This window comes from Alosa alosa, chromosome 9, assembly GCF_017589495.1.
Source record: "Alosa alosa isolate M-15738 ecotype Scorff River chromosome 9, AALO_Geno_1.1, whole genome shotgun sequence".
Classification (NCBI taxonomy): domain Eukaryota; kingdom Metazoa; phylum Chordata; class Actinopteri; order Clupeiformes; family Clupeidae; genus Alosa; species Alosa alosa.
Window position 1 is genome coordinate 8,320,830 of NC_063197.1, and position 27,500 is coordinate 8,348,329.

The window sequence follows — 27,500 nt, forward strand, 5'->3', positions numbered from 1 at the left end:
CTTGACGACTGCTGTTCATTGGAACGAATGCGTCAATCGAGACGCCATCTTGCCGCGGTGGCCCACTCCTCTATAATGCATTGACATCAATCTGAGCAAAGATCTAGCGAAAATAAAATCACCATAAATCGTCAAAATCTCAAGCAATTATCTAGTTTTTTGGGTTGCTCCAACTGACAGGTATGTATTTATGGTCGAGTCTAGAGAAAATTAAGCTTTTGACAATAATGAAGATAGATTTTATCCCGTCTAGCCCCATAGACTCCCATTCATTCTGCACTAGCTAGCGGCGGCCCCTAGAGGAACAATGAGTGAACTGCAACCAGGTTCGATACAATGAAAGTAAGCAGACTCTCCGTAGACAGGCTCTGGTTGAGGCCACATACCTCTCGTCTCGTTTACTCGTTAAGTTGTAATCTTACCAGAAGTTGCTGTAGATCTGTAGAACATTTACTTCCATGCTTTAACGTGGTCTGCTACTTCATACGCCAGTCGTTACTTTTTTAATCATGGGCCAATGCTCTGGGCAAACGAGATGTAGCTTAATTCACAAATGACAAAGCCATGAGAAAAGTGATTTTCTTACGTTTCAACAACAACAAAACCGAGTTTGCCATCATTGTGAGAAGTTCCCAAATTTGTCGCTAATCGCTAAAAAGGCTTTCTGTCGCTGGGGATGGCCAAACGTCGCTAAATAGGTAACACTGACAATACAGGAGAACTAGTTTAGAGCTTCAGATCCACGCTACAAGATGGCGGCGGTGTTGACGCATGCTGAGAAGCTGAAGGCGACATCTAGTCAGTATATATATCTATGTCAACCTGTGACATGTAATATGGAATTCAATGAAGTCAGCGTGAATGGTTGCAGAGCGTTTTACAAAGGCTTCAAAACACAATACAGCCAATCACATCCTTATTGGAATATGTCCGGTCTGTGGAAACTTCTTACAATTAAATGAAAAGAAAACAGAGATAATTATTTTTGGTCCACTCATCTCTGTTCCTAAGATAAGAAATGCACTTGGGCCACTGGCTGTAAATTGCCACAGTGAGGTCAGAAATCTAGGGTGTTTTCCTAGATTCCTCTTTGAATTTCAATAAGCAAGTCAGTAGTGTGGTTAAGGGAAGCTTTTTTCAACTAAGACAAATAGCTAAATTAAAGCCCTGGCTCTCATATACTGACTTAGAAACTGTAATCCATGCTTTTGTTACATCTAGGCTGGACTATTGTAACTCTCTGTATTTAGGTCTGAACCAATCTACCCTTGCTAGACTTCAATTATTTCAAAATGCAGCAGCTAGGCTTCTTACTGGAACAAAGAAACATATGCACATAAGTCCTGTGCTGGCCCAACTCCATTGGTTACCTGTCAATTACAGAATTGGGGGCCAAGCAGCGAAGCATTGTGTTTCTACGTTTTTCCTATTCTTATTATTATATGCAATGGAAGTCAATGGCAGCCCATAGAACCGTCTGGTAAAAAGTTGGGAAATTTGGCACACTAATTGGGGACGGTCCCATGATTCATGTCACCAAGTTTCATGTCGGCAACTCGAACCCTCTAGCGCAGGGGTCTCTAGCGCAGGGGCAAACCCGGCCCGCGTCCTGCCCAATTCCGGCCCACGACGTATGACAAAATAATAATGTAATCCGGCCCTTGAGGCTATTAATTGCGACAAACAACGATACTGATTAAAATAGACGATAGATCCAGGTACGGTGACATCTCATTTGTAGGCCTACTCTGCTCCACTATGTGCAAGACATCCAGAGCTTGATTCAAACCCAAAATCGCTACGCAAAGTTTTCAGGAAATACTTGTATTACACGCGAGAAACACAAAGACGTGCATTTGTAATGACGCGGAAGGCCATAGTGTTGCAGAAATTGAAGCAGAAATTAAGCAGTATTTACTGAAAGGTGCATAATTTGAGGTGCTTGCCATCCAGTGACAAATTAGATGGGTAAATTTACCCCCTTCATAAACTTTTTTGTTTTACTTAAAGATTTTTACATTTACAGTATAACTTTTATCTCTGACCACTTTCAAGCCATGGCCTTTTAAATTTGTATATAAAATCCAATGGTGTTGCTTTTTAACCCTGATGCCTAGTTTGCCAGGTTTAAAAAAGTTATGAGAGGAAATATTTTTATTTGGTGTGAAACACACACACATACCTGTTTTTATGTTTTCATTTATTTTATAATTTGTATTAATATTTATTTTATCATTATTTTATTTATAAGCTAAGGTTGCTAGCACAGGTGTCTAAAACTAGATAAAACACTTGCACTTTCTGTTTGCAGTTTTGTGTGGTATTTGAAAAAAAGAACATTGCATTTTCAGAAATGGCCGGCCCTCCAATCAGATGGCGTTGGCAGAATTGGCCCCAGCTCATTTGAGTTTGAGACCCCCTGCTCTGGCCACCAACAGGCCAAAGTTGGAAGTGTGTTCACTCCGCGTAACTTTTTGACCCGTAGGTCCGATTTTCAAAAGTCAGGTATCGTTGGAATCCTTGGACCAAGCCGTCATTTTCGCCATGATGGATTTTCTGCCATTTGGATTTCATCAAAACACTTAAAATGTATCGGGGGTCACATACTTTCTCTGATTCCCACCAAATTTTACACAGATCATCTTCAGACCAAGCCTCACAAAGTTATCACTTTTCGTCTTCGGAAGTATTACCGTTAGCCAGTAACAGCCAATCAAAATTCTTGTGAAGCCGCCAAACAGGAAGTGAGCTCATATCTCAGCGACCCTTGCAGTCATCAAATCCAAACTTGGTATATGGACTCATGACCCCATCAGGAGGACGCTGTAGAAATTTGGTGACCTTTGACCTCTAGGGGGCGCTGTAAATCAGTAACATGCCTTTTGGATTGTAGCTGCTGTTGTGCCTAGAATTACAATGTACTAGTGGTGTCTGGTAATACTGTGGAAGATCCTTATGTCGACAGATGGCAATTCATGACATCAACATAATTGATTTGGCTGCCATTTTGGATTTAATCAAAACCACCATCAAATTTCCCTAGGTCACAAATTTCATCGGATCCTCACCAAAATTGGCACAGACCATCTGCAGACCATGCCTTATCAGTGCTTTGATTTCCATAACAATTGGCGGAGGCGTTTGCCCGTGGCAATCGAAATTGGTGGCGAAGCCGCCAAACAGGAAGTGAGCTCATATCTCAGCATCCGTAGCATCTATCAAAACCAATTGGTGAGCAAACTAAGTACATTGACTCCTGACCTAATTGGGAGAACACACAACCAATCTGGTAACCGTTGACCGCTAGGGGCGCTGTAATTAGCAAAACCTTTTTTTGCCCGTAGCTGCTGAAGTGTATTATTCTGCCATGGAAGTCTATGGCAGACCATAGAACCGTCTGGTAAAAAGTTGTGAAGTTTGGCACACTGATTAGAGACAGTCCTGTGATAAATTTCATCAAGTTTTAAGTCGGCACCTCATACACTCTAGCACCACCACCAGGTCAAAGTTGGATGTCGCGTTCGCACCTAACCTTTGACCTGTAAGCTCTGAGTTTTCAAAACCAGGTGTTGTTGGTGTCCTTGGACTAAGCTGAGTTCAATGCACCCTATGATGTCAATTTCGCCATGATGGATTTTCGCTATATTGAATTTTATCAAAACACTTAAGCGTTTTCATAGGTCACAAATTTTGTCCGATTGACTCCAAACTTGATGCACATCATCTTCAGAGCATGTCTCACAAATGCATTGCTTTTTGTCTTTCGAACTAAAACCATTTGGCCATAATAGCCAATCGAAATTGGTGGCGAAGCCGCCAAACAGGAAATTACCTTGTAACTCTTGTAACATGCCAATCTTGGGTTGTTTGGCATGGAACTTGCTGTGACTGCTTAATGCTATATACCTGATGCAACCGCATTGAGTTACATGACAAATTTGGACTGCTGAATTGACTGCTTGGCCCCCTCATTGCTGCTTGCAGCTATATTTCATTTTAAAGTTTTACTTTTTGTTTTCAAAGCCCTAAATGGAATGGCACTACAGTATATCTGTGACCTTTTAAGTCCCTACTGTCCTTCTAGGCCACTGAGGTCTTCCTCACAACTTCTCCTATTAGTCCCAAAGGCAACCCTTAAAACTAAAGGTGATAGAGCTTTTTTTGTTGCTGCCCCTAGACTCTGGAACAATCTCCCTATAGAAATTAAGTCCTCTCCCACCATCAGTAGTTTCAAATCAAATTTAAAGACCCATCTATTTTCTTTGGCCTATAATGTCCATTCATTTCTCATTTCATTTATGTCTTTATTTTTTGTTTTTATTACTGTTTATTTTATTTCTGAGCACCTTGGGTCAATAACATTGCGTTTAAGTGTGCTATATAAATAAATAAATATGACTTGACTTGACTTGACTGTGAGTGCTCAGGCAGAACCGGGGAGTGCTCAGGCAGAACCGGGGAGTGCTCAGGCAGAACCGGGGAGTGCCCAGCCAGCCTGCTGCTTCTCTAATCCACCAGGCCTCCGACGCTCGCTTGCTCACGCGGCAGTCACCCCCAGTGTCAACCAAAGAGGATTATGGGGTCAAGTGCTTAATTAACTGATGGCTGCTGTGGCATCTTGCATGTTGCGCAGAGGCCTTTCATAACACTGAGTAGTGGAGGCCATGCTAATCCACTTCCATCTATACGTTCTACTATAGATGCTCTCTCTCTCTCTCTCCCCTCTCGCTCTCTCTCTCTCCCTCTCCCCCCACCCCCAGTGCCTCCCCCCACGTCTAATCTGAACAGCTTATCAAAGTGTGCAACTTCCCTGTTTGTTTGTGGATGGTTAGGGTTTGTTTGTTTACATTGCCTTTCCTAATTTGCCTGCTCCCGGGCATATGGCTGAGGAACTGAGCTGGTATTATCCCTGTGGACTACTGAACTGGTCACCAAAATACTGACAGATGTAAAGAGCTGCAATTCACAACATTGCATCACAAGCACAAAAGCCTTGAAATCCAGCCAAGACTTTGCACTAGTCCAATTCATCAAAAAAGTAACACTAATAAACACTTTACACTTTACTAAACACTTTACACACATTACTAATTACTAATGAATTCATGAATTCAAGTAATGTTAAATGTCTACTATAAAGGTTTATAGTATCTGTATGACTGTCTGCAACATAAACGAATACCAAGCAGCAACGGTTAAAACACTATCTTCAGCTAACTACTACAGTTAATAAATTCTTTAAAGTCTTTAAATACTACTTCTGATTTTAGTGCACATTGTCAAGTGGTTGCAAAGTGACTCTCTGTGTATTCACAATGCAAATGAATTTGTCTTCAGATCAGAAAAAGACCATAGTGGTTCTGGACTGTACTGCTCAGGATGACAGGGCGTGGACAGGGCGTGGACTGCTAACCCTACACCAATATCAGATTACTATCATCACCTCACATTCCTTTAGTGACCGCTCTCCAAACGTTGTTAATGGTAATCTCAGGCCTGTGCTGAGAAAAGTTGGTGGGAAAACTGTACACTGTGTCAAAAACAAAAAAGTCAACAATGCTCTGGCTGGAGCCCAAATGTATAATATTTATATATTAAGAAATCCCTTCCACCTCAGTTTTGATGGCAAGAAGTGACACAGCCTGTCAGCAATATGGAACGTCAAGGGTTTTAAATATTACCAGGGAAGTAAACATGACTGGGCAACAGCTGAATGGAAAAAACAAAAGAGCCAGAGGAAGAGAGTGGGAGAGCAAGAGGAACAGAGGAAGAGAGTGAGAGAGCAAGAAGAACAGAGGAAGAGAGTGAGAGAGCAAGAAGAACAGAGGAAGAGAGTGAGAGAGCAAGAAGAACATAGGAAGAGAGTGAGAGAGCAAGAAGAAGATAAGAAGGCAAAAAGACAACGAGAGACAGAGAGTAGGAGAGTGGAGACGTACGCACACGCCAGGCCAGGCCCGACACATGCCATTGAACGAGCCAAACCCCCCCCCCCTCCCACACACACACACACATATATACACACACACATACACACACACACACACACACACACACACACACATTTACACACACACGCACACGCACACACTCCTCCTCCTCCCCACTGCCACGTCTCATCTACCGTTATCTAATGGGTTTAGGGACGAGGCGCAATGAGGGGAGTGAACCTCCCATAATCAGGCCCACGTAAAGCACTCTGCGGTCCCGTTTGGACGGCTGTATGGGTGTAGTGTGCACATATGTGTGTGTGTGGGTTAGAGAAAGACAGACAGAGGGAGAGAGAGAGAGAGACAGAGAAGGAGAGAGAGGAGGGATGGAAGGCTGGGTGGGGAGGAGTTTTCTGTCTCTTCGCACAAGATGAATAAATCTCATTTGAGCTCATTGGCATTCCCAGCCATGGAGTCAAATTTGATGTTAATGATGTGAGTAACCCCATGGTAGCACGCGCCACGATAAATTAATCAGACTTCCTTGTTGAAACAATGTTTCCGCGTGTAAGACAGAGTAAACTTCATGTGAGGTAGAGCAGGGCTTCTGTTTTCTGTTCTGTTCCTTCCTCCCTCTCTCTCTCTCTCTCTCTCTCTCTCTCTCTCTCTCTCTCTCTCTCTCTCTCTCTCTCTCTCTTTTCTCTCTCTCTCTCTGTTTTTTTTCTCTTCCACGTGTTCACACTCTCAGCCCTCTTTCCCTCTCTCTCCCTCCCCCCTCTATCCCTCATGGATTCCTGGATCAGCACAGACATGAAGCGGCTCTCTGTCTCAGATATGATATGGTGCATGTGTGTCTGTGTCTGTCTTCCACTGGTCCTGCTGTCATCTGAAGCTCTCAAGCTGTGAGCTGAGAGCTTATGGGACCCTCCACTCCACTTCACTCCACTGCACACCTCTCGACTCCTCTCTTCTCCTACCTGGACTCCTACTCCTCCTCCTCTTCCTCCTCCTACTCCTATCAGCTCCTCCGTACCGCACTGCACCTCTCTCCACTCCTCTCTTCTCCTCTCTCCTCCTACTCCTACTCCTTGCACCTCAGCACTAAACTCATCTCCGCTCCTTTGTCCCTCTCTCCACTCCTCCCTTCTCCTCCGTACACCTCACCACAAATCTCTCCTCTCCTTTCCCCCCTTATTCCTCTCTTCCCTCTCCCCTTCACACCTTCCCACTCCCCATCTCCCTTCTGTCTTCCCTCTATACCTCTCTTTATTCTATCCCTTCTTTTCCCCCCTTCTGTATCTTCCTCTCCACTCCTCTCTTCCTTTCTCGTCCTGCTGTCATTCCATCTGGTCCTTAGTGAGGGCAGGATTGGGGAGACAACCCCCTCCCCTCACACACACACACACACACACGAGCCTCTACTCAGCCAACACTGGGTCTCCTCAGAGGTGAGGAGGCGGAAGGAGCGGATGTGTACGTGTGAGTGTGTGAGTGTGTGAGGGTGAGCTTGAGCGTGTCGAGATCTGACGCTGACCTCCACAGCCACTGCTGAGAGATAACACAGGGAGTGTGTGGGGGGGGGGAGACAGACACTGCGTGATGACACAGACTCAGCCCTGTCACTTTAAAGGGAATACTCACAGTGACAGACAGAAACTTTTCCAGAATTCTCTTTCCATGTAGAAGCGTGCGCATGTGTGTGTGTGTGTGTGTGCTTTACCCAAGGGATGGAGCACGGGTTTATGCCCCGTTCGATTTGTCTTTTAGCGAACTCTTAGTTCGTCAGTGACGTCATGTCATACAAGCTGTTTGCGTTCTATTTGTCAACCAGCTGCGCTACCGTGTGTTAGCATTTGACTATTGTTAGCAGTTGTTACTAGCCAGTTTGTAACAAAGCATTACACAGTGTTGTACCCAAACAAACGTCATAACATCATATCGACAGATAGAGGTTGGACACTGCTTTTTCTACGACTGATTTAATGTGACACACATCCAGAACTACTAATAAACATACTGTATAAGGCTCGCATTTACTGTTAATAGGCGCAGCCATCTTGGAAATTTAAACTCGTAGTACTCTGGGCTAGACCGAGTTGACGAGTCGACGAGTCGTGTTTGGACTTCAGAGGGCATTCCCTGGGCGTTTCCTTTGCGAGTTTGAACCAAAAACAGCTCGGAAAAAGACTTGAAAAGACAAATAGAACAGGGCATTAGTGTCGACCTAAGAATCGTGAAGCGAATAAGCCCCTGAAATCCTACAGTACACGCTGACAATGAAGTCGTGAGGATCCACTGACCACAACTTACTTAAGCTGTTTACTTTTCTATACCACAGGTTAAGTAGCTAATGTGGTTAGAAAGCTTAAGAGTTATGCTTCTGTTCCCCCTCTGCACAGCAGAAAATATCTGCTGTCTGTGATATCTGTGTGTGTGTGTGTGTGTGTGTGTGTGTGTGTGTGTGTGTCTGTTCATGAACAGGTACACTTTTGCTTTCCACACACTGCCAACCTTTCACGAGGAAATGAACGCTCATCACCCACACTCACGAGTATCTATTCACATACACTCCATACACACCTACTCTCATAATCACCATACACAACATACTCTCAATCATGTTTGCAAACCTGCATGCATGCACACACACACACACTCTCACAGCGTGTCCTAACCGGATGCGATGCGAGCGAACATTAGCGATAAAATCCGTTTAATTCCATTGTTTTCAATTGGAGTGTCCTGACTGCAAGCGACGCGAGCAGCGTGATGCAACGTAATGTTTTGAGAGAACTTTTGTCAGACGCCCCGTGTCTATTTTCTTTCTGTTGCTCGTGTTGCTCTGCTATTTTAAATGAGAAATATGACGCAATAGAAAGGCATATTTAACGGATTCAGTGTAGACAGATAACACCGAATGCTACAAGATATTCAATCGCTCGGATCCGTTAGGACACACCGTCACTCACACAAAACTGTATGTGATTCTAGACTAATGAGAAGAAAAACAGTTAAACGTGTTAAGAGCTTCAGAGAGTGTGAGAGAGAAGTAGAAATAGATAAAGAGGGTTAAAAGAGAGGGAGGGAGATAGAGAGAGGGTGAACTTCAAGCCCAGCTGGCTGAGGGCCGGCCTCCTCATTCTTCTACTCGCTGGGTGTGCTCTGAGAACCTGGCCCCGAACCCTGCTGCTCCGTGCCAAGAATCCGCAGGCACAACAAACCAGCGCAGGCAGGAAAACAAGGAGTTCTGCACAGAGAGAACCCTCATCATCGCCCCCCGAAACACACACACACACACACACACACACGCTCATTTTCTCACACACACACACACACACACATTAACACCCCATTCCCAACTGTGGTGCCCCAGTCATGCCCAGGAGGACCCAGGCAGCGCCCACCCTAACAGTTCTCCCATGCCCACCCTACCAGTTCTCCCATGCCGACCCTACCCATGCCCACCCTTCAACCTCTCCCATGCCCAGTGCCCACCCTACTAATGCCCACCCTACCCATGATGCCCACCCTACCAGTTCCCCGGAAGCTGGGGCTTGGATTCACTCATCTTTTACAAGTCTACCTTATGTCATTAGGAATTAAATGAAGACTGGTTGGGGTCAAAAAAAATAAATAAATAAATAAAAAATGTAATGCGTTTCTCGAAGCACCTCATAGCTGTTAGCTGCATTTACATGACAAGGCAGTTGAGATAAGAATGTGAAAGTTAAAGCAGGATCACAGGCTAAAAATACCCTATTAAGGGCAATAAAGAGCCTCAGAGAGGGAAGAGGAGATCCCACTTCTATGGGTCCTCTGGGAAAGGAGCAGGCAGGAGGAGATTGGCATGGATGTGTACCAATTTAAATTGAGAACTTTTGTTTGTTTACTTTTAGGAGTGTGTGTTTGCATGTGTGGATGCACAGTACATTTGTGTGTGTGTGTGTGTGTGTGTGTGTGTGTGTGTGTGTGTGTGTGTGTGTGTGTGTGTGTGTGTATGCATGCACACATTCATGTGCACTCTGCACCTGAGTGAGAAGGAGGAAGGGAAAAAGAGAAAAGACGAATGAGAGAGAAAAAGATGAGACACAAAGATAGAGAGAGAGAGAGAGAGAGAAAGGAAGAGAGAGAGAGAAAGAAAGGAAGAGAGAGAGAGAGAGAGGGAGATTGGAGGTTTCCTTTCAAGCCTGGGCTGCTGGTGAACACTCGTCTGTAGATCTCTCACCTTCCATCATGGTGCGGGCGGGACGTCTGTGAGCACCTAATCTAGCGTGGTGTTCAAAAGTTCAGCGCGGCCCTTAAAAGCCCAGGTTTTTACTGAATGGAGCGTGGAGTGAATGAACTAACCTGCCCCACTGCATAACAGCTCTACCTTCTAATCCACTTACGGAGAGGCCACTCTGAATTATCCTGAAAAAACAGTAAAACGGCCAAGCTCTCAGATGGATGGTCAATCTTTTTCTCTTCTTTTTTTTCCCCTCTGAGGGAGAGAGATGAAAAAAAAGGAGTGGAGGAATGACTCCACGTGAGGTGAAAAACAGCAGTGATGAAAGGACAAGTGGATGAATGAATGAGAGAGAAAGAGAGAGAGAGAGAGAGAGTGAGTGAGAGGAACGAAACAGAGAAAGAGAGAGAGAGAGAGAGAGAAAGAGCTAGTGAGAGAGTGGAGCGAGCGAGCAAAAGAGAGAGAGAGAGAGACGAGACGAGACGAGACAGAGAAAGTCTCCGCAGTCACAAGTATTATTTAACCCTCTTCTCCTCCCACTGAGAGTCGAACTGGATGCAGCTCTATAAGCTATGCATAATGCACTGTATTAATTAGTCAGTGGCAAATGAGATGGCATGCCTTCAAGGAACTACTGGTGTGTGTGTGTGTGTGTGTGTGTGTGTGTGTGTGTGTGTGTGTGTGTGTGTGTGTGTGTGTGTGTGTGAGAGAGAAGAATGTCTGTTACTGTATGCTGTGTGTGATTTTGTGTGTGTGTGTAAAAAAACATCTTTGGTGTGTGTACAGTATGTGTGTGTGTGTGTGTGTGTGTGTGAGAGGAAACTCAACGTTTGGTGATGCCTATGGCTTCCAGACTTCAAGCAGTCATTGATCAAAATATTTTCCTCCAAGTATGAAATATAATTACTTTAGTTTTTGAGCCTCAAATGTGGGGTGACGATGTATTAAAATGGCTCCTAAAATCTCTTAATGCAACATGTTAGGTTCAACCCCTTGAAAATCTACATTTCAAACATCTTGATTGTTTTGCTTCAGATCCATTGTGGTGGTGTATAGAGGAAAAATTAAAAAAAAAAACTTACATCACTGTCCGAATACTTCTCGACCTAACAGTAATTATGTCACTATAGACACACATGCATCAATGACCAGAGCTCCTGTGGAATAAAAACCTCCATAACTTCTCCCTAAAAAGGCCACCCAGTACACTTGTTTCCATGGTAATGTATGACCTAAGTAAGGGCTTCAAACAAAGAGGAGGAAATAAATAGCAATGTTCTCTGGTTCCATGCAAAACACATGGACAATTATGCTGAACAATGCTTTTGATAAAACTCTTAAAAGGAATTGTTTTCATGTCGATTCAACAGAAACAAACACACACACACACACACATAAAGAAAAGACATCCAGGCATTGGCATTACACAAGGCAACCTTCACTGAGAACCTGAGCCCTGGATTGTGTCTTTCTAACAGCAGAATCTCAGCCATGTGTCCCAAGACAACAAACAGGTTGAGGGCTTCTGCGCGTGCGTGCGCGCGCACACACACACACACACACACACACACACACACACACACACAAACACAGTGCAGCTTTTTCATGTGTAAGAAAGGGGAAGCAAGCACTGCCTGTGGCTTGACAGACGATGCATTCCGAGAGCAGAGTGCTGGTGAGAGACAAAAAAAAACCTAAAAGACGAAAAGAAAAAAAAAAAACACTAAACACACACACACGCACATCCAAAACTAGAGGGATTAATAAAAACAAGGGCCGTTGAGGAAGGCCACAGCTGTGATGAGGCCTTCCTCTCAGGCCACCTGTTTCAATGCAGCGCAATCAGCAAATAACAGCCCTGCATTCCCACACGGGCACCCAGCCATCTGCTGCTCCGCACAGACACACACATCCCCACAGCTCCACTGGCATAGCCTACCTGCCCCAAGAAGTCACTGCTAACATGGACTTAATCCATTCATCCATCAATGATAACATGCACATTAGCAGGGTCATTACTGGTCTGACTGGTCACACAAGGGTAATGGACTATTTAGCAAAAAACCAAAGAGAATAAAGACTTGATTTTTGATTGATCCTGACTGAGGACTGAGTCTCCTTTTCCGGGGTAGTGAAGATTTACAACACACACACACGCACACACACAGGAGAAAAAAAGAATACGTGTTGTTGAGTGTGAAACAAACTCAATGAAGATGTGCTCATTCCTTGTACTGTGTGTGTGTGTGCTGAGCAAGGCTTCATGACTTAAAGAAGCTGCACAACTCCTGAGAGTGCCAACGGATCCCACAGGCCATCATTAGAGGGATTTGTTCTGGATGCAGAACTGCAACACCAGACCGCGCGCTAGCACCACTCGGTTCCACACTAAACAGCAACGCTATTAGGCTCGCGGGCACAGCCAGCGGAGAGAAAGAGAGGCAGATTTGAGACGCACGCGGGGGCTAAGCTTTGTCCACGCTGTCGCCCCGTCTTCGGGAGGGAGTGGGGACTGCGAGCACCATCCCCTGGGACCATCTAGCAAATCAATTAAGCAGTGAGAGGCATTTAGCGCTATCAGTACACGCAGTAACAAATTAATTTGGTGTAAAGTCTTAAGAAGCGCTCAGTAGTTCCCAAGCATGTCATTTTATTATCGCAGGGGGGCACATGTGTGCGACTGATTTCATATAGTTAGACACTATCTCTGTCTATCACTTTGGGAATATTTTAAGGTATTACTGTACATTCTCTTCCAAAACAAATGTATAAGGATCTGTCCCATTTTAACAAGGGAAATCATTATAATGGGTTTTCAGTAGTTATAAATACAATTATATGCAAAAATATTCTCTTGCAAGTATATTTTATCACGTGGCCTGGCCTTAACCCTAAGCTAAAGCCTAACCCACCTTTACAAGTAATAACATGAGCATTATATTAAAAACATATATTTATATGTATTAAGAATAAGATAAATGATGTACAATGACGCTAAATATGAAATGGGTTGAGTGTATTGAAATACACAGCACCGCATATCTATAAAAGACAGCGGAGAGGCGAGTAAGCGTTGTGTGTGTGTGTGTGTGTGTGTGTGTGTGTGTTTCTGTCTGCATCCATGTGCATGCGCAACTGTGTGCAACTGTGAGTGTGTGCATACGCATATTACTGCATGAATGTGTGTTTATGTGTGCAATCATGAGTTTCTTACATATTCTTATGTATTTGATATCCATACGGTAATTATAATAAGAACTCAATTCCATAGACTACACATGTGTTCTTCCATACAGTGCACTTCATGCTCTTACTTAGAGAAAGGCAGAGGGACTGGAATGTGTGTGTTGGGACTGTCTCCAGCAAGGTTAAAGGGTCACTATCACTCTGTGCATTTTCTGCGTCACAAGACATCTGTTCCAAATAATCAAGACATAATTGAGTTTTGCAGCATAGTGTCATGTATGCTTCAGTGTGGTTCCATATCATATCCATACAGAGCTGGGTTCTCTGATAAACATCCTCTCTTGCCAACCTGTTAGGACACTCACACTCTGGCTGTTTCCTAATCTAATGAGAGGCTGCTGAATCTATAGTACATGTGGAAACTATCTTTTGTCCCTTGTTGCATATCTTTATAAAAAAAAACTTGTTATTCTTTCCTTGTCCATCTAACTGAGTCTCCCTTCAGACAGTGTGAGAGAGAGAGAGAGAGAGAGAGAGAGAGAGAGAGAGAGAAAGAGAGAGAGTGTGTGTGTGTGTGTGTGTGTGAGTGAGTGAGTGAGTGAGTGAGTGAGTGAGTGAGTGAGTGAGTGAGTGAGTGAGTGAGTGAGTGAGTGTGTGCTCAGTGTGGGGTGGCAAGAGTTAGGCCATTGGGACTGTTACATAAACGCATGCATCATGCCTTTTTTTATACATTTGGGACATCCAGTGGAGATGTCAGAGCCACACTGAAAGAAAGGAGAACACAGACACAAACATGGAGAGAAGAAGAAAGGAAAAGAGATGAAGAGAGGAGAGGAGAGGAGAGGAGAGATGAGTCCCACAGTCCCTCCGTCATTGTAGCAAACCTTTGCCCTGCCCTAGCTCCTATGACCCGTCCAGTAGAACACATAGGTCAGCTTATGTAATACCCCCCACCTCTTTGTTCTGACACATTAGCCATCCACCACAGCTCTTTAAGCATATGGAATGCACAGTGGAGGCCGTTACATAAAGGAATAAAACAAATAGCAAGGTTTTTTTCGCCCAAGGATCCCCCTCCTCGGTCTATCCCCCTGCCTCCTTTTGGAAAAGTAAAACAAAAAAAAGAAATGTATTGGCCCGAGCCGTGGCGCGGCTGGCTGGGGCACCTGCACCGTACGCTGGCGACCCGGGTTTGATTCCCGCCCCGTGGTCCTTTCCGGATCCCACCCCAACTCTCTCTCTCTCACTCGCTTCCTGTCATTCTCTACTGTCCTGTAAATTAAAGGCATAAAAGGCCAAAACAAAATATATATATACTATATATATTCAAAAAAAAAAGAAATGTATTGAAAGGAGGATTGTACACATGTTAAACTCACCAGGCTGCTCTAGGCCTCTACTCAAGGGCGTCAGTTTGTTTTTAGAAGTGGTGGGGACAATAACCATAAGCTTGAGTGTGGTTTGAAAAGTGCGGGGTACCCTTATGTAAGCTATTCATCCATTCAACGCTGCATTACGCTCAACAGTAGTGTTGCGCCGGTTAAAGTTTTTTAACATCCACACCCACCCGACCAGTCAGGAGAGTCGATCTGCACCCACTCGACCCTCAAAAATATGCACTGATTAACTACCCAAACCTGACCCGAACAAAAAAACAATGTGCCTATAGCCTAGGCTATCCTTTGCAGTTCATATTGAGGTAGAGACGATGCTTTTTTATTAACTAAACACTAAAACAAGAAGAATTTGCACTGTAGGATATGCTTCAACAAAAGGCCTTTTCACACAGAGATCACGCTAAATTTGTGGGAATAGGAGACGTCTTTTTGCCGCAACGTGTGTCTGAAAACGAGGGGAAAATTTGCAGGCCTGCTGATCTTTTCACATGATGTGGCATTTTGGGGAGCCAGGAGGCAGGATCAGCTATTAATGTGACGTGCAACAGGGGCGTGTAGAGTGATAGTCGTAGGCCTTATTATGCATGGGCCTTCAGATGCAGCAGGTGTGTGATTTCCAAAACCATGGCGGGAGAAACGACTGCACTTTGGTTAGCTTGCATTTGCTTTGCTGTTGCTTAGAATGTTAGATTCTTGCGATAGATGTCTTCAGACAATAAAAAGTCATTTGGAAGGGAAATTGAAGAGAAGAGTTGCCCCCTGCGTTGGCCGTGATTCCCCTTTGAAAATCAGAGGTTCACAGGCTACTGTGGCCTTGGTCAGTGGCACTGCCAGCCGTAATCCTGTAGCCTGTGCGTACAATTCATGATCATTCAATATTACAACAATAAAAATAGCTTGTGTACTGTCTTAATTGAAACATGCTTCACGCACAAATGATAGCCTAGGGCAAAGAGAATGGACATCTCAACATAAGGATACATTAGAAGATGATGATTGGTGTAAACTTTGTCACACGACGTGATGAGCAGTTCTGGCGCTTAAAAACGCAACATTCCATTCAGTCATAAATCATTCAAACTTAGGCCTAGTGCTCGTCATGAAAAGAAAACAGCAGCTTAATATTTTTTCAGGTGTTTAACAGTAGGCCTAGGCGCACTGTTACCAGTTATGCTGAAGGCAGTGAGATTATTAGGCATTGCATCCTGTCACTCTGTTAGGAACATCGCAGTTCGGGTTGATAAGATTCAGCTAATGCGAGAATGGGTCGTCTCAAAGTTTGGGACAACCAAACAGCAGAGTATGCAAAGCAAATCCTAATTTTTAGGTTACCAATAGATGTCTTTTCTCTAGGCCTAGGCCTATCGGAAATCGCAACATAAGCTCATTGGTTTCTTTTTTTCTTTTCTTTCTTGTTCGCGTGTTGGGTAGTGAAGCGATAATGCATTTAAATCAATGTACATCAGAGCCGATATGATCTGCTGCTCTGTAAAGGTATTTCTGTCCCACCCAAATTTGCTGAACTACTTGCGAAGTAGCCTATTCATCACAGACATCACATGTATCACACGAAAGAGCTTTGTCCCAGCTTTTAAACGATGTTGGTGGTTAGTTGTTGTGGTAAACGACTTGCGAGAAAAGTAGCCTAACTTTAATTTAATCATATTTTCTGCGCCCGTCTCCCTACCCATTCATCTTGGCTTCGCGAACTTTCCCTCAACACATGACAAACCATATATCAGAATAAACAGCAGACCTTACCGAACACAAAGGTGTAATTAAAGTTTAAAGTTTTAATCAAAGTTTAAAGCACTCCCCTTTACAGTTAGCCATTCCAGAGTAATTCGGATTTAAATTTGCATTTCAATAGGCCTACATGATTTTATAACAGGCCAAATACAAAATAAATGTTACAATTATCGCCTAGATATCTGTAAACATTACAATCAGAGGATATACTATATAGGGCAGACCGACGCTCATGAGTTCATGCTTTGTTTTATCGCTGGATTTTAGGATAGCCTATTATGGCAACCGATTGCATTCCGAGCTACAGTCAACTCTAGCAGGCATTAAATGACTGGAGGGTCGGGTGGGTGCGGATCGACTCTCCTGACGGGTCAGGTGGGTGCGGATGTTAAAAAACCTTAACCGCGCAACACTACTCCACACATATCCAGGCAGGTGTGCATGCTGTGAGGATGTCATTGTGCGCGCTTATCGCATGGTTTAGACTCGATGATTTCGGTATGTGGGGATTTTTTCGGTCGCAATTGGTTTGCACATTTTTAGAAGTGGTGGGGACAAATTTCAAATTATAAATAGTGGTGGGGACATATCCCCCCCGTAATCTACGCGTATGCCTCTACTTAAGCTTTTGCACGGAGTAAGCCGAAAACAGAAAAAGGGAGGAAGAGAGAGGGTTGTCTTTCTAGGGGACACAACCAAAAAAGTGCTATCTGTGTGTGTGTGTGTGTGTGTGTGTGTGTGTGTGTGTGTGTGTGTGTGTGTGTGTGTGTGTGTGTGTGTGTGTGTTGGGGAGATGACCATTGAAAGTTGTAGAGAGTAACTTACCAGTGTATTCTTCTGGAAACAGGGGCAGCAGCAAGTCACAAAATGATCAGACACCTGGATGTCAACACACACACACACACACACACACACACACACACACACACACACAAAGAGAAAAGAGATGAGACAAGATGTTCAGCATGTCTGACACGCACACACCCTACACTCTTCACAGGCACCAGTGTTTCTCACAGAATTAAATTCCATTTGTGGTGGTAGGTGATTGGGGGCAGTGCAGAGTTAACTTGAATGCAACAGTTTTGAACAAATCTGTGTAGCGTGGTTATGATGCCAAAAATGTTTTCTTTAAACATGCGTGCAGGTTCTTTGAGAGACAGAAAGACAAGGAGAGGCTGTGCAAAGTTGCACATAGCTATACAATGAAAGGATTTCATCCAATTTAAATAGTACAACATAGAAAATCATTGTGTGGTGGTCAATGTTGATATTGTGGTGGGCCACTTAGAGGTTGGCTAAGAGTACATCTGGACCGACTGCACTGTTAGTTCCCATTTTCAGCGCCGAAGAACGAGAAAGTGCTGAGGATGAGGAAGAGAGTGAAATAAGTGCCGTTGAAGAGAGAGGAATCCTGAAAGGTCCACATCCACACAGGAGTACATGAAGGCATCTCACTGATTACAGACTCAAATCTCATAGCATTCCTATTCTCCATATTATTACTCGGTGTGGGGTTTATCTGAGGTAAAGGTAATAGACTGTAATTAGCAAGACTATTGTGAGAGGGCTGTCTTAAGCAAGTCTGTCTGCCTATGGAGGAAATTAAAAAATATATCAGATTTTCTTAATTTTTCATGTTTGATTTTATATTCTGTATCCCCTCACTGATACTACTCATTTCCTTTCTCTGTCTGTTTGTCTGTCTCTCTCGGTCTCTCTCGCTCTCTCTCGCTCTCTCTCGCTCTCTCTCTCACACACACACACACTCATATTCTTGTGGTAAGCATAATAAGGAACAATTATGTGTTATTTACAGTAAGTCCCCATATTCCTTCTGAAAGCAATCATCTGTTAACTAGTCAAGTCAAACTATGGCTTCTTTCCTTTTGAGAGAGATGGGGAAAAAAAGTTTACACTGTAAAAAACAACAACTTTTATTTCTCCCTCATCCCATGTGTTGGTGGAGCTCTCGCAGCATTTCAACTCTCTCTTGTGTTTATGTGTTTTGGTTTTTTGTTGTTGCTGCCCCCCCACACAAACACTTCTAACATGCTAATTCAGAGGCCTCGTAGTCTATTTTCGGGACCCTTGTGTGCGCAGCCCACTTCCTGTTTGGAAATCCAGGTAGATGATGTGGGGGGGGGGCGGACGACTGCTCTCAGAGGACCCTGCGTTGTGTGTTCTTTACCCGTTGAGGAACGCTTTTGTTCTCTGATAAATTGACAGTGTCAGTTTCCCACGTTGCCACGGAGGTGGCGTGCACCATGGGGATCGGGAGCGGGAGCGACGCTGTTACATGCCATTGCCATCATCTCATTTGACTCCAGCCCCTCTCCCCTCCCTTTCTCCCTCTCTCACTCCCCTCTCTTTCTATCTCTCTCAACCCCCCCTCCCCTCTCTCTTTTTTTTTTTTTTTTTTTTGGAGGGCTTTGGATGTTTGTATTGAATATACAAAGCTCTGTGTTTCCAGCACTGCAAATGCTTTGTGTTCCCCTGCTATATCTAAATCGGATATCAGCCACACTGATCGCTTGGCTGCTGTATCTCAAAACAGACAGGCAAATGATTTACACATTTGATTGTGATGGTGCATTACTGGTCATACAAATAATAACTTGAGTATTTGCATAATCAGTTTGAACAAAGGCCAAACTGCACACAGTGTCTGCACACAGTACTGGAACATGACAAGTCAGTCACTAGATTTACAAAATTGAAATATCAGAACAAATTAGACATTTAAGAAACAATAAATTACCACAACGAATATGTTGATTTGGCAAGCAGAAATATATTATTATGCGGCAAAAGTGCAATAATCCCAGATTTAGTCCTTGGCACGTTTCCTTAAAGTTCTATTTTCCAAACAGCCCACAAGAAAAAATAAGCAGGTTTTCAGGATCTGTGGCTAACTCTGCTGCTGGTGAAATACAGCTTAAATGAATCTTGCCCTGAGCCTAAGCCAAGTTTCCGAGTCGATGGAATGACTAGGCTAATAAATTAAGAAGACTCCAGTAAATTCTTTATGGCTCAGAGGCACGGGTGAAATCTATAGCAGAGAAAGAGTTCACTCCACTCACCGTGGCTTTGGCGAGAGTCTCATTAGGAATCGTCATATGCATTATTATAATGACAATGAAATTCTGACTGGCTATTGTATTGCAATGTGCATTGCAATCCACAAACCAGGGGCTAAATAAATACATTATTCATTAACATTACATTACATTATATTTGGCTGACGCATTTTTAGCCAAAACACTTAATGCACTTCAATAACCACCATATATGAAATCTCATCGTAACATACCGTACATTTAAAGACAGTGGACCCTAAAAAGTCAAAGAAGCCCCCAGAAACAAAGTCTTTTCTTTTTTTTCAGAACACATGACAGCACTTTCATTTTAATTCCAAATCCATTAAGATAATTTAGGCTAAACCATTTTCTGTCTAGCAGGCCTTTTCAACAAAAAGGCAGGGAGACAAATTCTCACATTATCTAAACCATTTACTGCTCCGATTTGGGGGCTGTTTCTAATCAAAGTTAAGTGATCAGACAATTCGAGAACATTAGGGCCATTAACAAAATTTCAAAGGCTCCTAATCTGTCAAAGAAATGCAATTTAGCCATTGAAAAGGTCTTTATGCTTCTGGGTCCGAGGGACTTGGGTACCGCCGAGCTCCTCGTCAGAATATGAAGACGTTCATGATGAAAAATGACTGCCGTGAGATCGATAGCTCGATATCCTTCGCCGCTCCGAGACAAGACAACTTCGAGAGAGAGGAAGATACCCTGGGTCAATCTACCACTCTATCGTGTCTGCCCGGGCGAACAGTCATGACCTCGGCAGCGGGGGTGGGGGTGGGGGGTTATATTAAGCAGTTTCTGATTTCCGCTTTGCTTCTCTGAAAACGGACGTCTCTGGTTCAAGTTCAACTTCACCGCAGTTGCCCTGCCTCTGATCCCCTAAAGCTGCGTCGTGGGCCCCCAGACTGGTCGGAGTCCATTTCCAGTGTGGGCGCTACCTGTGTCTTAAGTGCACTAACCACAGACAGGTTGATGGGCCCTGAGTATTTTCTCAGGGCAGCCCAAAAAAGGTGAACCAAAAACCAATGAAAAATGCATGGGCCCAGAAATCACCTTCGCCTTTTACCTCTGTGCTTTTTCCTGAGTATTTATATCCAAGAAGTCTCTCTCTCTCTCTCTCTCTCTTCTTTCTTTCTTTCTCTCTCTCTTTTTTTTTAAAGCTTGAGAGCAAAGTGCAAAGAATATTTCAGGTGAATGAAAAGCACACGTTATGCTTTCTGAATTCTGCACATGTGTGTGTGTGTGTGGGGGTCTCTAATGGTCTCTAGGGAAGAGCCCTGGGCTCCATTTAACACACAACCATTTACAGGGCCACTGACATAACGTCTCCCGCTGACCAGTTAGCGAGGGTTGATGGGGGTAGAGGTGGTGTGTGTGTGTGTGTGTGTGTGTGTGTTTGTGTTTGTGTGTGTGTTGGGGGGGAGGGGTTGGTTAACGCAGCATACCTAAGATGATTCGAGGTTGCAAACCCTTAGCAAGAAAGAGTGAAATAGGACTTCCGAAAAGCACAGAGAGCTGGTGTGTGTGTGTGTGCGTGTGTGTGTGCGTGCGTGCGTGCGTGCGTGCGGGAAGGACGGCGTGTTTCCTTCTTTCTCTTACTCAGGACCCAGTGGAGCTTTCATTGTTTTCAGGGAATGTTTCCGAGTGCCAAACTGGGTTAGACAGGCGTCTCTGCGCTGCTTGTTGTGAATGATTGATGGGCCATTGACTTGGCCTGTCTCTGCTCATGCCAGCAGACTTAAATCATTCATACAAACATTTCGCCTTTGACATTTTTTTTTTTTTTTTCATTCCAAACCGACTCACTGCAACCAGCCAATCAGGAGCATGCAATTTAATTGAGAATGAAGCCCAGGTGGCGGGTGGATTTTGAGTGGGTCTGGCCCCAGTTCGGCCCAGAAATGGGCCAAAGCCAGCGATCATGTGGGCTGATGGAGCTACAGTTGAAGTAGGGCAGGTCAAGTGGATTGTTCAAGTGGCGGGCATGAATGGTACTCGTCTAGCCTCGTCTGTGCTTCATTTGAATAGACTGAATAGACTTTAATGACACATGTTTGTTTTAGCCAACATTTGTTCCTAACTGATTATTTTTTTGTATTCGTATAAGAGTTTGTATATGTTTATATTTATTATATGTGTGTGTGTGTGTGTGTGTGTGTGTGTGTGTGTGTGTGTGTGTGTGTGTGTGTGTGTGTGTGTGTGTGTGTGTGTGTGTGTGTGATTTAAAAATGAAGTTGTGAACTAACACTGTATGTTGAGCATATTAAGGTAATGATATCAATAACAAGTCAAAATGCCTATCTATTATGGAAGAATTTGGCTGAATTTGAAACCAATCAATCAAGGTGATCGCTATTTACGAATATCATTTTGTTGATATTTATCCACCATCACTTTCCATTATCAGCCTTTCATGTCTGTGCGGGTTTCCCTTCCAGGCGGAGATCTGGGCGGAGAAGTGTCTGTAGACAGCACTGAGCTTTGGGAGCTGCAGTGTGTGGGCTGGTGTGGGCTGGTGGGGGCTGGTGGGTAATTATGTTCTGTCTCGCTCGGAGAATGGGCCCACGCTGTCCTTAGACTCATCCATTGATCTCAGTCAACCTGCGTCGTTTATCACACACATCAACGGCAATCTTTTCAGGCAACAACACGGCAATGGTGTAAATCCATTTCACCTCGCTCACCAAAACAAAAAAAAACAGACAACAGTAAAAAACGTTCTATCACAGGCTGCCATCGACGTGACAGAGTGGCTTCACATAAATAGGATTTAGAGTCACAAGCACAAGTTCAGTCACAGTGAAGAGGCAGCGCGAATGCCGAAACTCCTGATTTGTTAAGCCACTCTTCCCTGAGGATGATTACATGTTGAGCCGAGCTCAAGTTCCCCTCCACCCTGCTTGTAGGAATGCCCACTATGCCTGGAATTCCAGTTGAAATAGCGGCCCTTCTTGCTTTGGATCCCGTATATGGAAGAAACCACAGACCCAGGCCCTAGGCCTCACCGCTTCCTGTTTATGGATCCCCTCTCATTTTTGTACCACCATTTTCTGTGGACAGTGGAAGCACATCCCTCTTTCCTGACAAACACAGATAAGACTCGCAGCGGAAGCATGAGAGGACTTCATTTTCATCTTCTCAACATTTACAGATCTGCTTTAGCAGACCGTCTTTACGGCCATACTGTATATAAACATTTATTACAAACAAAAATGCATTGGGACTTAAATTACTTATGGATTTGTTTTTTGTATTATTATTAATAATAATAATAATAATAATAATAATTAATATTATTATTCATAGTAATAATAATAATAATACATTAGTGAGTCCATCTGACTGCTAATTTTCTTCCATGTCAGAAACCACTGAGTGAGTTTGATTCTGGGCCATGTTAAAATAAGCATAACCCATGTAATCATACAGCAGCAATTGGACTTTACAGACCTGAGGGCAATCTGTTTCGCACAAACAAGTTAGCAAAAAATAGCCCCCCAAAAAAATAAATAAATAAATAAACAACCCACCGAACGAACAAACAAGCGTCAGCTCCCTCCACCACTTGAGCATTGCCAGGGGCGTATGGTTATCTGAAGTGTATGTCATTACAATCAATTTTAACGGCCCATCGCAGATGCATCCCAAACTAAATCACCTGACAAGCTAGTGTCTCTCTCTCTCTCTCTCTCTCTCTCTCACTCTCTCACTCTCTCACTCTTTCCCTCTCTCCCTCTCTCTCCATCCATCCAGACAGAGTAGAGAGGCAGTGAGCTGGGCTGTAGCTGAGCAAGTGGCTACCCAGACAGAGGCCAACAGGCCTTAATCAGACTCACATCTGGCCCAGATATATTGAAGAGCCTCAGCTATCGTCTAGATAGTAGTGTGTACATCTCAGTACAGTGTTTCCCACAGAATTTAATTCTATTTGTGGTGGTAGGTTTGCAGAATTAACTCGAATGCAACAGTTTTTAACAAATTAGTGCAGCGCGGTTATGATTCTAACCAGATTTAAGCACAATTTAGTACAACCAGGAAAATCATTGTGTGGTGGTCAATGTTGATATTGTGGTGGGCCGCCACAAAAAAAACAATGTATGGGAAACACTGCAGTAGTAGAGTGCACATCTCAGTAGCAGAGTGCACATCTGAGTGCACATCTTAGAGTGCAGATCTCAGTAGCAGAGTGCACATCTCAGTAGCAGAGTGCACATCTCAGTGGCAGAATGCACATCTCAGAGTGCAGATCTCAGTAGCAGAGTGCACATCTCAGTAGCAGATCTCAGTAGCAGAGTGCACATCTCAGTAGCAGAGTGCACATCTCAGTGGCAGAATGCACATCTCAGTGGCAGAGTGCAGATCTCAGAGTGCAGATCTCAGAGTGCAGATCTCAGTAGCAGAGTGCACATCTCAGTAGCAGAGTGCACATCTCAGTAGCAGATCTCAGTAGCAGATCTCAGTAGCAGAGTGCACATCTCAGAGTGCAGATCTCAGTAGCAGAGTGCAAATCTCAGTAGCAGATCTCAGTAGCAGAGTGCACATCTCAGAGTGCACATCTCAGTATCAGAGTGCACATCTCAGTAGCAGAGTGTACATCTCAGTAGCAGAGTGCACATCTCAGTAGCAGAGTGCAGATCTCAGTAGCAGAGTGCACATCTCAGAGTGCACATCTCAGTGGCAGAGTGCACATCTCAGTATCAGAGTGCAGATCTCAGTAGCAGAGTGCACATCTCAGTAGCAGATCTCAGTAGCAGAGTGCACATCTCAGTAGCAGAGTGCACATCTCAGTGGCAGAATGCACATCTCAGTGGCAGATTGCACATCTCAGAGTGCAGATCTCAGAGTGCAGATCTCAGTAGCAGAGTGCACATCTCAGTAGCAGAGTGCACATCTCAGTAGCAGATCTCAGTAGCAGATCTCAGTAGCAGAGTGCACATCTCAGAGTGCAGATCTCAGTAGCAGAGTGCAAATCTCAGTAGCAGATCTCAGTAGCAGAGTGCACATCTCAGAGTGCACATCTCAGTATCAGAGTGCACATCTCAGTAGCAGAGTGTACATCTCAGTAGCAGAGTGCACATCTCAGTAGCAGAGTGCAGATCTCAGTATCAGAGTGCAGATCTCAGTAGCAGAGTGCACATCTCAGAGTGCACATCTCAGTGGCAGAGTGCACATCTCAGTATCAGAGTGCACATTTCAGTATCAGAGTGCAGATCTCAGTAGCAGAGTGCACATCAACTGGCAACTTGCAACATACTAGGGCTGAGGCAGGGGTGGATACACAATGGGCCATGTGCTGGATTAGGGTTCAGATCTACTCCTGATTTAGCAGCTGGATGGGGGAGGCTCTGCTTAGAAATGTTAAGATTAAACGTGCATGAATGGACAAAATTACACTGTGTACACATGAGTCTAATCCCTCACCTAAACCTATGTATGTAATCTATGCAAACTCAGAGATTTACAGACACTTCTAGAATTATGCTATTTAAAGCAACATCAAAGAACTTTCCCTCTGTCGCAAGCACGCTATTTGTTTATCCAGCACCGGCTTTGCAAATAACGATGTCCACAGACAAGGTAGAATATGTTGGATGATTTATGAAAGTACGATGTATTGTGACATCAGATGCAAGACAAATTTGTAGTTTCTTATGCCTCATTCCATCAAACTACAGATCCGCTACCCGATCTGGCAAACTTACATAGTGCGGTTATAGCCGATAGAGGGCCGCAAAGGGAATACAGAAGTGCCGTTCACCCTGTTACAAGTTGATGAACCACTGAAACAATTTTGGAAACATTATTTTAAGGTACAAAAAACTCTTTGGTGTTGCTTTAACATCTGAACCACCTGTTCACAGCTATTTTGTGAGTGTGTGTGTGTGTGTGTGTGTGTGTGTGTGTGTGTGTGTGTGTTTTTGTTAAATGAAACTACACTAAATTGAACTGCATTAAATTGCATTGCATTGCATTGAATGCAAAATCAAAAGCATTTCCTCTGCTGGTCCTGATGGCCACAGAGACAGAGGTCTGCTGCCAGGGTTGTGCTGCGCTGCAGTGGTACTGTAACAGCCAGACCCAGAGATAACCCCTCAGATGTGGAGAGAGACAGATGTACTCTTTATTTGTTTGTTTGTTTTTCCACTACTCTTGTTGATTCCCGAACAAATGAAAGTTGGACCAGGGCAAAGGATTTAGCAGATTACCACCAGCAGGCTACATAGATAAATAAATAAATAAATAAATAAATATATATATATATATGTCTACAGATATATAAACAGCGGGCATTATTGAGCATTATAGAACATATTTGACCCCTGATCTGCCGGGTCGGGGAGTTGAATGGCAGGGCGTCTGGTAGACTTTAATCTCCCAGGTGAAACTTTGGGCAATAAGCAGCAGGACATGGCCTGGGAATGCCTATCTGTGGCACTGGGGGGTGGCACTTGTGTTAGTGCCATGCCGTGTTGCCCACCACACCTGATCAGCCACAGAGGGCGTACACTGCATGCGCCATTTCACGAATGAAACAGCTTCTGAAGAATCCTGCTAAGGGTGAGCAATGCACACTCACATGCACGCACACACGCAAGCACACTTACACACACACCCACACGCGCGCACACACACACACCAAAACCTTGACAAATAAATGCACATGTGGGGCTGCTAAAGAAGCTTTACTCTCTACAAAACACACACACACACACATGCACACAGACGCACTTCCTTTTTAATAGCATGGCTTCGCTTTAAAGCTTAAATCTTTTTCTGCATTAATGCCCATGATAAACTCCATAAACCATTTGGCCTTTGCATTTTTTTTGTTTTGCTTTGTTTTGTTTGATTCCCCTCCCCCCTGGCTTTCATAACTTGCATTAGAACCCAACAGGTCATAATCCCATGCAGGAAATTGGGTGGCTCAGCCCATAACTTGTGCTGGAGATTTCTATGTATGGCATCTCTGAACACTGGACAACACTCAACAAAACCCTAAACCCCCCTCAGTGATCTAGGGATGCGTACAGTATTTCAGGAGCACGGTTGGCTAAATCCAAGCGCTCCATTCGAATGGCCAAAAGGCGCCCAGCAGGCAGGCTTCCCAGGGCCTGAGAGGCTCTTAATGCCTGGCCTGCCGCTCGCTGCGATGGACGTGATCCCGTTTTGCGCTGAAGCACCTCAGATTATCTTGCAGTTTACCAAATCATTTTTGCAGATGAACCAGCTTTTGGGTGGCCAGTTTTTTTTTTTGTTGTTTTTTTTTTCAGGGGAATTAAATCAACCAATAAAATGAGCGACATAGAAATATCCATGCAATGATGAGAAAAACTGGTTGTTTTTTGTTGTTTGTTGTGTGTGTGTGTGTGTGTATGTGTGTGTGTGTGTCAGCTTGTTTGTTTGTTTTTCTAAAATATTTTAGGTCTCAATTGATAAGTAAAAGCCTGCCTGAGAAATCATAGAGAAGGCCAGTTGTCTCCATGTTCAATTTGTTGTCTATATTTTCAATACATTTTCAATGTTTCAGTATGCAAACTTTAGAACTCCTGACCCACACACTATTTTTTCAACAGACCACAGAGCAATACAGAACCTTTTTATCGGAGTCTGACACATTAACCCATGCATCCAAAGACTGCTCCGTTTCACTGGAGCATAAAACAGCAGGGCTCACTCCTGTACCAAACCCACAGAACACAGAACAGAAAGGCTAAGCAAGAGCATCAAAGCAGTGTTGGGCGCAGTGTTGGGCGAGAGCATCAGAGCAGTGTTGGGCGAGAGCATCAGAGCAGTGTTGGGCGAGAGCATCAGAGCAGTGTTGGGCGCAGTGTTGGGCGAGAGCATCAAAGCAGTGTTGGGCGAGAGCACAGAGCAGGGTGTGAGTACGCAGTGTTCTGACATAACTCGGTGTAAGTGGACCAAA

At 44.0% G+C, this 27,500-nt stretch overlaps 1 protein-coding gene across 5 annotated transcripts in view; it reads right to left on the bottom strand.

Annotated features, from left to right (window-relative positions):
* Positions 1-27,500, bottom strand: part of LOC125300311 (LIM domain containing preferred translocation partner in lipoma) — a 198,350-nt gene that overhangs the window by 153,498 nt on the left and 17,352 nt on the right. For 4 of the 5 annotated variants that reach the window (XM_048252088.1, XM_048252090.1, XM_048252089.1 and 1 more), the window contains one exon: positions 17,310-17,363. The gene's annotated coding sequence lies outside the window, so the exon portion shown is untranslated. Of the gene's footprint in view, positions 1-422; positions 705-17,309; positions 17,364-27,500 lie in introns of those variants that run through there. The other variant, XM_048252092.1, reaches the window with a different exon arrangement.